This window comes from Phyllobates terribilis, unplaced genomic scaffold (assembly GCF_046119375.1).
Source record: "Phyllobates terribilis strain yellow unplaced genomic scaffold, ASM4611937v1 Scaffold_119__1_contigs__length_5224398, whole genome shotgun sequence".
Taxonomy (NCBI): domain Eukaryota; kingdom Metazoa; phylum Chordata; class Amphibia; order Anura; family Dendrobatidae; genus Phyllobates; species Phyllobates terribilis.
The window spans coordinates 2,049,294-2,062,186 of NW_027362879.1; the positions used below are offsets into that span (position 1 = coordinate 2,049,294).

Consider the following 12,893-nt stretch of genomic DNA (forward strand, 5'->3'; position numbering starts at 1 on the left):
CATTTTTAATATTTGCCAAATGCCAGAATAATGAGAGAGAGAGAGAGAGAATGTTTTAAGGCATTTTTATTATTTACTGCAAAATCAAAAGTTTAAATACACTAAGATTACTATGGCTTTAAACAAATCCAGACTGCCCATATGATGATGTCATGTGTTTGGAAGCTTTTGGCAACATCTGAGTTAATTAGAGACACACTTGTGATGTATTTTAAGGCACAAATAAAAAACACTGCTTCTTTGTGTAGCATCATGGGAAAGTGTAAAGAAATCAGCCAAGATATCAGGAAGAAAATTGTGGACTTGCACAAGTATGGCTCATCCTTGGGTACAATTTCAAGATACCTGAAGATGCCTTGTTCATCTGTACAAACAATTATATGCAAGCACAAACAAAATGGGAATGTCCAGCCATCATACCGCTCAGGAAGGAGACGGTTTCTGTGTTCCTGAGATGAACGTGCTTTGGTCCAACATGTGCTTATCAACCTAAGGACAAAAGTAAAAGACCTTGTGAAGATGATGGCGGAAGCTGGTAAGATTGTGTCAATAACCACAGTGAAACAAGTACTATATCAACATGGGCAGAAAGGCCACTCTGTCAGGAAGATGCCATTACTCCAAAACAAACATAAAAAAGCCAGATTAATGTTTGCAAATGCACACAGGAACAAAGACCTTAATTTTTGGAGACATGTCCTGTGGTCTGATGAAACTAAAATTTAACTTTTTGGGCATAACGACCATTGCTACATGTGGAGAAAAAAGGGAGAATCTTGGAAGCCTAAAAACAACATCCCAACTGTGAAACACGGGGGTGGCAGCATCATGTTGTGGGGTTGTTTTGCTGCAGCCAGGACTGGTGCACTTCACAAAATAAATGGCATCATGAGAAAAGAAGATTATGTGGCAATACTGAAGCAACATCTGTCACGGGTGAGTCAGAGGTGACAGACAGTCGCCCTGCAATGGTTTGCAGGCGATTTCCACGTTTGACAATGCAGACAGCTGCCTAAATAGGAGGCTGTGTTTAGGACCCATCGACTACCTCCCTTTAGTCTGGGTGTATATATACCTGGTGTGTCTAGGTGGGCGTCGCCGGTTATATTCATTCCTACTTGGAACTTGGCTGAAGCAACATCACGTCCTCTCTGGAGTCTTGTGGCCGTGTGCCCTGTTGGAGTTCTTCTAAAGCTGAGTTGTTGTTCCCCTGTGTTGTCTTCCCCTTTTTGTCTTTAGAGTGCTAGCGGAGGTTGACTAGTGCTCATATCCTTCCACCCCCAGCTATAGACTTACACCAGGGATAGTAAGGCGAGGCACTTGATCAGCGACAGCTGCGGAGGCTGTATAGGGATGTTAGGGGGAGACAGGGTGACGCTAGTCCAGATTAGGAGGTCACTTCTTTCCCCTTTCCCTAGTGTCTGGGCTCCCTTTCCCCTCTGTGTTGCACTCACACCTGGCGTGACTCTCTGTGTTGCACTCACACCTGGCGTGACATTATAACCGGCCGAGCACGTTTTGGAAAAAAGGAGAAAAAAAAATGACACTAGATTGACATCTTTTTTTTTTTTTTCTTTGTGTGTTTTTGGGCATGCACCTTTTTTTCCTTACTCCCTTTAGTATGGGATCAGTTGCAGAGCTCGCAGAGCTGTTCTGCTGTGTGTCTCTGGAGGTGAATGACCTCCGTTGTGAGGTTCAGCAGCAGTATCACTGGTTACAGGCCGCCAATGTAGGGGTCGCTGCTGGTAGACCTGTCCAGTCTGAACCCAAGGTTGCCCTCCCGGACAGGTTTTCAGGAGGTAGTGACACGTTTTTTGTGTTTAAGGAGGCATGCTAATTGTACTTCAAACTTCGTCCCCACTCCTCTGGTAATGAGGAGCAATGGGTTGGTATTGTGATCTCTCTACTGCAGGGCGATCCTCAGTCATGGGCGTTTTCGTTACCGCAGGACTCAGTTTGTCTTCAGTCTGTGGAGGGGTTTTTTGGAGCTCTTGCCCTCATCTATGATGACCCTGACCGAGTCACCTTCAGCAGGGGATTCGGTCAGTAGAAACGTACAGTTCGGAATTCCGTAGATGGGAAACGGATTCCAAATGGAATGACTCAGCCCTTAAAAGTTAATTTTGTGACTGGCTTACTGAAAGGTTGAATGATGCCTTGGCTGTATATGATACCCCTCAGTCCTTGGAGGCTGCCATGTCTTTGGCCATACGTCTGGATAGGTGCCTTCGGGATAGACGGGTACAACCTTCTTCTCCTGGACCTTCTTGTCGGGGTTGTGTACCTTTGCCAAGGGAGCGGTCTGGGGGTGAACCAGTACTGGGAGAGGTGGAGGAACCTATGCAGTTAAGGGGTGTCTACATCATACATCTCCCCGGAGATTCACAAGAAAAGAGGCGTATGTTTTTTTTGTGGGAAAAAAGGATACTTTGTTGGGACCTGTCCTTCAATTTCTAAACAAAAGGAGACTCGTTTAACTCTCGGTAGTCTGGAGTTGGATAAACAAGGGGTGCACTTGTGGCCAAACTACCGTTCCCACTTTGTCTTGACAGCAGAGGTGGTGCTAGAGAGCAAAACCGAAAAAATTTCTGTGTTTGTTGACAGTGGAGCCGGGGTCAGCATGGTTGATGCTGAGTTTGTGAAAACTCATGGTCTTGCTTGCTGTGCTTTAGCTGAACCTATTCCCATCTTTGCCATTGACTCGGCGCCACTTGCACAGAAAGCATTTACTCAGATTGTACATAATGTAAAACTGAGGGTGGGGTCAGTTCATTGTGAAATCATCCCTTGCTATGTTTTGGAAAATCTCTCTACTCCGATTGTTTTAGGTATCCCCTGGCTTGTTAAACATAATCCGTTGGTGGATTGGAAAGCCGGGGAGATTACTGCCATGAGAACTGTCTAAATGTTTCTATTGCTACTATCTCTACGGGGATACTGCCTGTTTTTTTGTCTGATTTTGAGAACGTTTTTTCTGAAAAGGGGTGTCAGGATTTGCCTCCTCATCGTGCTTATGACTGTCCTATTAACCTGACCCCCGGACCTACTAAACTACCAAAGTCCAGACTATATAATCTTTCTGGCCCTGAGAGACAAGCCATGAAGGTTTTCATTTGCGGAAAGTCTGGAGAAGGGACATATCACACCCTCATCTTCGCCCGTGGCGGCAGGGTTCATCTTTGTGAAGAAAAAAGATGGCGTTCTACGTCCCTGTTTAGATTTCCGGGAATTAAATCAAATTACCATCCGTGATCCATACCCTCTTCTTCTGATTCATGATTTGTTCAGCCAGGTTGTGGGAGCTAAGGTATTCTCCAAGTTGGATTTAAGGGGAGCCTATAATCTGGTTAGAATCAGAGAGGGGGGCGAATGGAAGACAGCGTTCAATACCCCGGAAGGTCATTTCCAGAGTCTGGTTGTGCCTTTTCATTTGACCAATGCACCTGCGGTATTCCAGCATTTCATAAATTATATTTTTCATCATTTGGTGGGGGGGTTTGTGATGGTCTATCTGGACGATATTTTGGTTTATTCACCTGATTTTGAGACCCATCGGGGGCATGTTAAGCAGGTACTCCAGATATTAAGGGATAACAAACTTTATGCCAAACTAGAAAAATGTGTTTTTGCTGTTCAACAGGTGCAGTATTTGGGGTACTTGTTGTCATCTTCAGTTTTTTGGATGGATCTGGAGAAGATCCCTGCAGTCCTTGACTGGGAACGTCCCGAGAACCTGAAGACCCTACAACGTTTTCTAGTCTTTACTAATTTTTACAGGAAATTCATCCAAAATTACTCGGTGGTAGTGAAACCCCTTACTGACATGACTAAGAAGGGGTCTGATTTTTCCTACTGGTCGGAGGCTTACCTCCAGGCTTTTTCTTCCTTAAAGAATCATTTTGCCACTGCACCCATTCTCAGTCAACCTGATGTTTCTCAACCCTTTATTGTGGAGGTCGATGCTTCGGATGTCGGGGTTGGGGCTGTGTTGTCTCAGGGTTCGTCCCCTGGTAAATGGCGTCCATGCGCCTTCTTTTCTAAAAAATTGTCTCCGGCTGAGAGAAATTATGACGTGGGTAATAGGGAACTTTTGGCGATCAAATTGGCGTTCGAGGAATGGCGACATTGGTTGGAGGGAGCAGTCCATCCTATTACTGTTATTACTGACCATAAGAACCTGTCATAACTTCAGTCAGCTAAACGTCTCAACCCTAGGCAAGCCAGATGGTCCCTGTTTTTTACTAAGTTCAATTTTGTTGTCACTTTTCATCCAGGGGTCAAAAACGTCAAGGCTGATGCTTTGTCCCGGAGCTTCCCTGGTGGTGGTGACCATGAGAACCCTGCCCCGATATTACAGAAGGGTTAGTTATTTTGTCTCTTTTTCCTGAACTGGAGGGTGAGGTGCTGGAGGCTCAGGGGGGCGCCCCTGCCTCCTGCCCTTCAGGAAAGTTATTTGTACCACCTGATCTGTGCTGTAAAGTAATCAAGGAACATCATAACTCTGTGCTTGCTGGGCATTCAGGTGGTAAGACAACCGCGGACCTCCTCTCTCGTCGTTTTTGGTGGCCGGTGTTGCATCGGGATGTAATTGAACACATAGCTGCTTGTAGTATTTGCACGCATTCTAAGGTTTCACACACCCGTCTGTCTGATACTCTTCTTCCGCTACCTATCCCTAGCAGGCCATGGACACACTTGTCCATGGATTTTATTACTGACCTACCGGTTTCTGCTGGCAAAAAGGTGGTTTTGGTAGTAGTAGATAGGTTCAGTAAAATGGTTCACTTCGTCGCTTTACCTGCACTTCCCAATGCTAAGACACTTGCTCAGGTGTTCATAAATGAGATTGTGAAGCTTCACGGGGTTCCCTCCGATGTGGTGTCTGATCGAGGGACCCAGTTTGTTTCCAAGTTCTGGAAGGCATTCTGTTCTCGACTGGGGGTGCAGCTGTCCTTTTCTTTTGCCTTCCACCCTCAGTCGAACGGTCAGACCGAGGGGGTCGATCAGAACTTGCAGAGATACCTCAGGTGTTTCGTCTCCGAAAATCAGCAAGATTGGGCATCCTACTTACCGATGGCAGAATTTTCCATCAATAATAATCGTCAAATATCCACTGGCCGGTCACCGTTTTTCGGTGCATACGGTTATCATCCACAGTTTGGTACTTTCAGTGGGGGAGGAGCTTTAGGATTTCCTGAAGAGGAACGGTTTGCTTTATCGCTCTCCTCGCTGTGGCAGGGTGTTCTGTGTAATTTGAAGACAATGGGTGACAGGTATAAACGTATGGCTGACAGAAAACGCTTGCCAGGTCCGGACCTGAATGTGAATGACTTTGTGTGGTTGTCTACCAAGAATATAAGATTGAAAGTTCCTTCTTGGAAGCTGAGACCTAGATTTATTGGTCCCTAAAAAATTACCGCCGTCTTTAGAGAGCCAGCGGAGGTTGACTAGTGCTCATCTCCTTCCACCCCAAGCTATAGCCTTACACCAGGGATAGTAGGGCGAGGCAAGTGATTGGCGACAGCTGCGGAGGCTGTATAAGGATGTTAGGGGGAGACAGGGTGACGCTAGTCCAGATTAGGAGGTCATCTCTTCCCCCTTTCCCTAGTTTCTGGGCTCCCTTTCCCCCCTGTGCTGCACTCACACCTGGCGTGACTCTCTGTGTTGCACTCATACCTGGCATGACAACATCTCAAGACATCAGCCATGAAGTTAAAGCTTGGGTGGAAATGGGTCTTCCAAATGGACAATGACCCAAAGTATACTGCCACAATGGTAACAAAGTGGCTTAAGGATAGCAAAGTCAATGTTTTGGAGTGGCCATCACAAAACTCTGATCTCAATCCTGTTGAAAATTTATGGGCAAAGCTGAAAAGGCAGGGACGAGCAAGGCGACCTACAAACCTGGATCAGTGACACCAGTTTTGTTAGGAGGAATAGGCCCAAATTCCGACCAGCTATTGTGAGAAGCTTGTGTAAGGATATTTCAATTGTTTGACCCAAGTCATTCAGTTTAAGGGCAATGGTACCAAATTCTAAAGAAATGTATGTAAACTTTTGACTTTGCAGTAAGTAATGAAAATGCCTTAAAACATTCTCTCTCTCATTATTCTGGCATTTGGCAAATATTAAAAATTATGGCAATCCTAATTGACCTAAAACGGGAAAGGTTTATTCTGATTTCATATCAGATATTGAGAAAAACGTCATATGTGTCTTTTTATATAGTGTATGTAAACTTCTGCTTTCAACTGTATATCTAAGCTACATTTAAGAAACCTCAGCTCTGTACTATTATACAAAGTTCTCTTTGAATGTCTAATATTTCTTGAAACTTATCTAATAGGAAATATTGGCCCCTATTATGGTTTAGATTACCAAGAGCCACTGAGCCCCATACTCCAATTACCCCAGAGAGGTTTCATCACTAGTTGCTCTTTTTTTTACTGATGGAGACTGTTGAGTTTGATCATTTCAGTAGATGTGTTATTGTCTATACTCACAGCTTTTTACTACACTCTTCCTGCAGACAGTTTTGTGTTCCTAATCAGGTCCCATTTTTTAAATCTGACGTGTGTCACTTTATGTGGTGATAACTTTGGAATTCTTCACAAAGGATAATAGGAAACAAATGGACCTTACAAATTATATTCCAACTACTCTTGAATCTGACAATACCCTATGTCAGAGTTCACAGAGACGACACCGGGGAGATCACACAATATCCCACTGCTGCCGTCGCTCTGTCAGGATTTTGTCAGCTCTTCTCCTCTGACAAATACTATAGGGGAGAGGGGATGAAGAGGGTCTGGGAGAGAGAAATTCTTAATATTTCTATGACATCTTCCCCTCTTTTGAGGTAGCGTAGGGGCGAATTTACAGATCGCCCCTTAAGCCTACCTCACAGCCCACCCTTCCTGCTAATCCGACAAGCCGTGGACCCAACTCGCCCACCACTCTGACCAACTGGGGATCCAGCTTTCCGATCACCCTGACCGGTTCGGGATGCATTTTCCCTACACCTCTGACAGGCTATGGGTACCTTCCTTCCATACTCCTGACAGACAGGGGGACCCACATTTCTTTTACCTTGCCTGGTTGTGGGGCCTACCTTTCCACCCCTCATGGTTACCTGGGGAGCTGGGCTAACTATGGGGCAGCTACGACTGGCCATGTCACAGTACGTCGTGACACTGGTCGGCGGCACGGTACCACTTTCCTTATGATCCCCGTGTTTCTCCCCATCCTTTCTCATTACCTCTGGAGCCGTGCTAATCATGGGACAGCTACCATCGACCATGTCACCATCTGGTGTGACCCTGGTCACCTGCATGGGACGACCTGCTTCCTGGTGTCCGTGCTTGCTCCGCTTGCCCATAGCACTTATGCTGGCTCTCAGCAGCAGCATCCCGCAGGGTGAGGTGGCTGAGTTCCCCTCTACCACAACACACATTTTCAATATGCATCACATTGACATTATTGACAGTGGCATTACATGACATATCAGATCTGGGAGGGTGGTCAGGGATGTATCGGGCAACCAACTACCCCAGATCAGTTCCCAATAGCACATTAGTGGGGAGATTCTTTGACACCCCCACTTCCCTTAGCCTCCTCCTGGCACCCCAGTCCAGTTAAACTCGGGCCATCGGTATGGGACGGCGAACACCCCCAAACCCGGTAACAGGAGTGAGCTCATCTGGTAACATTAACTCAGGGCGGATGAGGGTCCGTTCTGCACCAGTATCCTTAAGGCCAACAGTAACGGTGTTGCCAACAGTAACCGGTTGTAAGTTCTCACGGGCCCTTCCAATCGCCCCTCCCACAAAAAGAATGGCTGCAGTAGGCCCTGGGGCCTCAGGTGTGTGGTTCATCTTCTGCCTCTCCAGGCAGACAAGGCTGATGTGACCCGTTTGGTCACAAGTATAACACTTACGGGAGTCAAATGCAGGCCGGGTGCTGGAAGATGAGACAGGACCCGCTGAGGGCCGGCTGGCTGGAACACTGGGGATGGCTGACAGCTTACCCCCTGTCCAGCTGGCGGCGGCTGACTTCTGCACCTCTGGTATGCGGTTGGCCTCATAGGCATCCACGATCTTGGCTACTTTGACAGCTTCTTTCGGCTCCCGGTCCAGCACAAACTGGCGCACTTCCACTGGGCAAAGATGAAGAAACTGGTCCTTCACCATCAGATCCTTCAGGTGCTCGAAGGTGGTGACTGACAGTCCTTGGACAGTCCTGCGCAATGTGGGTCCTGAGCTCATCCACCACGTCACTGTAGCTATCATGTGGTCCACGTTGGAGGGCTCTGAACTTCTTCCGGTAAACCTCCGGAGTCAGCTGGTACTTTTTTTTATCAAGGCCTGCTTGATGGCCCTATAGTCTCCATCTTGTTCTCGAGGGAGAGAAGCAAACACCTCCAGAGCTTTTCCTCTGAGCCTTGGAGTTAAATATCTGGCCCACTGATCTTCAGGCAGCTGGTACTGTCTCCAGGCTTTTTCAAACCCTTGCAGAAATATGTCCAAGTCTCCATCCTTTTCCATTACGGGAAAATGTTCCCGACGGGGTGTAAAGTAGTTGGCACTGTTGGACTCATGGATCTGCAGGGTGGATAGCTCCTTCCGAATCTGGGCCCGCTCCAGCTGGTACAGATGCTCCTCTTGCCACTCTCGCTCAGCAGCCTCTCGGTCAGCTCTGGCCTGTTGCTCTGCTCGCTCCAGGAATTTCAGTATCAGTTGCAGTCGTCCGTCACGATCATCAGCAAGCTGCTCCAATGCCATCCACAGTTGGGGGTCCACATTACCCTTGCTGTGGACATTGCTGGCAATCACAGGTGGGACCCCTGCAGCAGCGCCATCTGGGCTTTGGCTGGCTGCCCCATCATCAGGGCTCTGCTGTCGGACGGGCTCTGCAGCACCTTGCAACAGGTCAGCAATCAGTTGGGCCTTGGTTTTGCCTGTGGGGTCAATCTGTCTCAGCTCACAGAGGGCAGTGATGGTGTCCCTTGACTGCTGGTGATACCAGGGCTCTTCACGCATAGCCATCTTTGCCAAATAAAAGATAGAACTGAAAAACAAGAGAAGGGAGGGGGTGCAACTGCTACACATACAGTAATGTCCCAGATAAAAAAAATATTAAAACACAGTGTGATTTCTTAAAACTTTGCACAGAATTCTCACAAGAACCATGCAAGTTTTCAATGACAGGAATGATTGTTCAATCCAGCCACTGATGTTCTGTAATATCCCACCGCTTGCCACCAATTTGTCAGGGTTCACAGAGACGACACCAGGGAGATCACACAATATTCCACCGCTGCCGTCACTCTGTCAAGATTTCGTCAGCTCTTGTCCTCTGACAAATACTATAGGGGAGGGGGGATGAAGAGGTGTCTGGGAGAGAGAATTTTTTAATATTTCTATGCCACCTTTATACGGCTGTACCCTACTGTCTGGGCACATGGCAGGTTAAAGGTTAAGAAGGGAAAGAGCGACATTTAGCTATTTGAATGCAGATCTTGCTGGAATAGTTTGCAGACACAATGTATTGTGGACACTGTTCATGGTCACCTGGCAGCTCAAAAGATGGCTACCACAAATAGGCGTTGCTCCATCTACTCTTTTTTCAGATCCCAGGGTTTGCCTTGCTCATCACCCTTTAACCCCCTCTACATGGATCTGGAATTATACAGAGACCTCTAGGCTTGGGACATGGTGTTACTTGCTGTTCTGTGGAGTGAGATGGGAAGAAGAATATTCAGGTAGTCGGGTCAGAACCAGAAGGGCAGAGAAAATACAAAATCAGAAGACACAAAAGTAGTCGGTAAACGGGCCGGGGTCACAACAGGAAACAAATACACAAGCCGGGAGCTGAGCACAGAGGACTAAACCAAGGGAGAACAAGGCTGTGTCTGACAGCTTTAGTAAGGTATGGTGCTTTCCAATTGGCTGAAGTAGGGAGCAGATTACTTCAGCTGGACAGCACACACACCCATACTGCCAGACTGGATGGTACTACAGGTCCCAGGCACCCTAATCTTGGTGGATGGACAGAGCCTGCGCCGCCCAGAGCTTCTGGTTCCAATATCTCCATCACCAGCGCCGCCTACAGAATGAATGAGGCGGCTCCTGGTGAAAGAAGCAGACGTCGCAGGAGCAGATCCCAGAGGAGATGGGACCCACCATTTACAGAAGCCCTAATATTACAAAATGTCAGAAAACCAGAGCAGTAGAAATCCCCATAAAGTGACTTCATTTTGGAAATTATAACCCTCAGTGAATTAATCTATTAGAGTAGTGACTATTTTGACTCCACAGCTACTTTCTGGAAATTAGCATGCAGTGGATGATGGAGAGTGAAAATTACAAATAAGCCATTTTATTGCCCAACACATAGTGCCCAGATTGTGCTCCAGGAAACACACAATGTAAATTAAGTGGGTTCTTCTAACTATAGTAATTCCAAATACATGGATGCTAAATGTGGTTTGGGCACACTGCAAGGCTCAGAAGCGAGGGGAAGATTGCAGAGAGAGCGGATATTGCTGAATTGGTTTATGAAAGCCATGTGCCACGCAAGGTGTGGGAAAGACCAGTGCAACACAAAGGGAAGAGGAAAAGGGAGACAAGACTCTAGCCAAAGGGGGGAAGTGGAGACCTCCTAATCTGGTCTAGCGTCACCCTGTCTCAACTATTGACCCTATATTGGCTCTTCACCAATCGCCGCATGCATGCCTCGCCCTGTCTTTCCCTGGTGTATGGCTAAGACTAGGGAAGGGAGGAGATGAGCACTAGTCCATCTCACTAAACACTATAGACAACAAGTGTAGACAAACGGGGAAAATGGCTTAGCTTTAGACGACTCCAAACAAATTCGCACACGTCCTCAAGCTCCAGAGAGGATGAAGTACTGCTCTTGCTAAGCAAGTAGTAATGAATATAACCAGCAACTCCCTCTGAAACACAGCAGGTATTTAAACACCCAGGCAAAGTGTTAATTAGCCAGAGGGAGGTAACCACTGGGTCCTAGAGACAGCCTCTAAGAAGATGTCTGTAATGCCAAAGGTAGGGTTCTCCTGCAGCCAACTGCAGGGCGATTGTCTGTCACCTCTGACACACCCGTGACACCATGTTCCCTATCAAAAGCCTTTGAGCCACTAATAATGTGTTTTTCCATTGACGGATGATGGACCTGAGTGGGGGTTGTTTTTTGCGAGATGAGTAGAATTTTTTATTGGTATTATTTTCATCTACATAACATTGTTTGGTGGCTTTTTATTCCATATTTGGGAGGCAGCATGAACAAACAGTTGAACACCACACTCTACTGGTTTCTGCTATGAGGTTTTATATTAGACTGTGAACTACCATTGTCTTGGTAAATAATTCCATTTTTGTTATCACCCATGACAGCACCACAACGAGAGAGGTGATCCGCCCTGCCAGGACAGGAAACCTACAGAATAGGGACATAGGGACCTGGGAGCACCATGGTGAGTCCAAGGGGGCCTGTTCCGTCGGACGGGCGTGAGCAGCAGCCGCACCATTACCTTATGGTGGCCTGGCAGCTGCGCATCCCGGTTGCGCAGGCGCAGGACGCTATCCAGGAAATCGCGCCCTAAGACACACGCCGGTGAAAAAAGAAGTAGCGGAGACCTATGTGTTCTAACATGTTTCCGGCTACTGTTTTGTACCAGCCTGCGGCCCTGATGACGAGCGTACTTGTGGGTCTTTGATGGGAGAAACTTAGACAGGCTTACCTGTTGAAGATCCAGATACGACTGAGCGGCACCCCTGCCTGGGGTCGGCAGCTCCAGTTCCATGAGTGGAGAAGCTGCTGTGGAACTGCGCCCCTGTCTGGGGTTGGCAGCTCCAGATCTGCACGTCAGTGAGAGAGCAGCTGTAGAACTGCGCCCCTGTCTAGGGTCGGCAGCTCCAGCTCCGTGTATCAGTGGAGAAGCTGCTGTGGAACTGCGCCCCTGTCTGGGGTCGGCAGCTCCAGCTTTGATCAGCTCACTGTTGGAGGCGCCCTTGCCTGGGTTTGACCACCCCAGTATTGCTCAGGCACGGCCGGATGGAGAGGAACAGGTCTGTGACTTGGTCCAGCCTCCGAATCTGGTGGTGAGTAATCTTCGTGAATGTGTACCTGGTTTATGGGGCCCTTTCCTTGTTATGGTTACTAGGAAAGGCTGAAGGAAGTTAGCGCAAAACTCAAAAATGGGTGTGTGCGCTCTGTAAGACACCATCTGGGCCAACGGCCTCATGCTTTAGATTTGGCTTCAGGAGGGAAGCTGGACCTTAGACCTCTAGGCTAAAGTTAGCCATATGTCTGGGCCGCACAGAGCCTCATGATTGGGCTTCAGAATTTACCACAAAAATGAGCCTCAATCTGCTGAGTAAATGTTAAAGTAACACTCAGAGGTTTTTACTGTTGTCCTCCAGTCTGTTTACTCCATCCATAGGACGGCATATGGTGTTAATACAGCACATGGTCTCTGTGAAGGTCTGTTGTCCAGCTGCGTCTCATCAGTTGGCTCCTTCGGGTGGGGCTAGTCTGACAATTGAGATTTACCACCCAAAGGAAAGGTTTATCCTTCATTGAGATGGATTACTCTTTGCGCTTCACAAAGAGCACATCATAGTGCTTCATAGCATAGCGCTTTATATCACATCATAGTGCCTCACAGCGCCTCTTGGCACATCATAGTGCCTCGTAGCATAGTGCTTTATAGCACATCATAGTGCCTCACAGTGCTTCATGGCACATCATAGCGCTTCATAGCACATCATTGTGCCTCATAGCGCCTCATGGCACATCATAGCATAGTGCTTCATAGCACATCATAGTGCCTCTTAGCATATCATAGTGCCTCATGGCACATCATAACATAGCGC

General features: G+C 47.4%; 1 protein-coding gene and 1 pseudogene across 1 annotated transcript in view; both read left to right on the top strand.

Annotated features, from left to right (window-relative positions):
* LOC141201588 (uncharacterized) overlaps window positions 1-12,893 on the top strand; it is a 194,857-nt gene that overhangs the window by 31,861 nt on the left and 150,103 nt on the right. The gene's annotated exons all lie outside the window — the stretch shown is intronic.
* Window positions 1-12,893, top strand: part of LOC141201564 (uncharacterized) — a 61,904-nt pseudogene that overhangs the window by 9,149 nt on the left and 39,862 nt on the right.